This window comes from Rhododendron vialii, chromosome 10a (assembly GCF_030253575.1).
Source record: "Rhododendron vialii isolate Sample 1 chromosome 10a, ASM3025357v1".
In the NCBI taxonomy this organism is placed as follows: Eukaryota; Viridiplantae; Streptophyta; class Magnoliopsida; order Ericales; family Ericaceae; genus Rhododendron; species Rhododendron vialii.
Genome location: NC_080566.1, coordinates 129616 through 129997, shown reverse-complemented (window position 1 = coordinate 129997; position 382 = coordinate 129616).

Below are 382 nucleotides of genomic sequence, written 5' to 3'. Positions count from 1 at the left end.
GGGGAGGGCTGCTCAAGGTCTGGTTCTGTTTGAATTTATAGAATTCTAAAACCGAACAGTTAGTCACGTTTTTTATAAGATGAAATTCGTGTTCGAACTAAAAATTTTACGGTCCGGTTCAAATTCAATCCGTGACTCGTGGATCGGTTACGATTTTGTTCACGAATTTTAGCAAAAATAAAACTCAAGCAAATATCTCACACTAAAACGAAATAAGGTTACTGTTTACGCCCGTTTTTGGTATAAAGTTCCGAGCAAGCTTTGGAGGGCCATTTAATTATCTTTTAATTAAATTGGGTCATGAATGAAGATGTTTGGATCTAAAATTAATAGGCCAAAATAATATTATATGGGCCTAATTAATTTTAATTCAGTTGGGTCA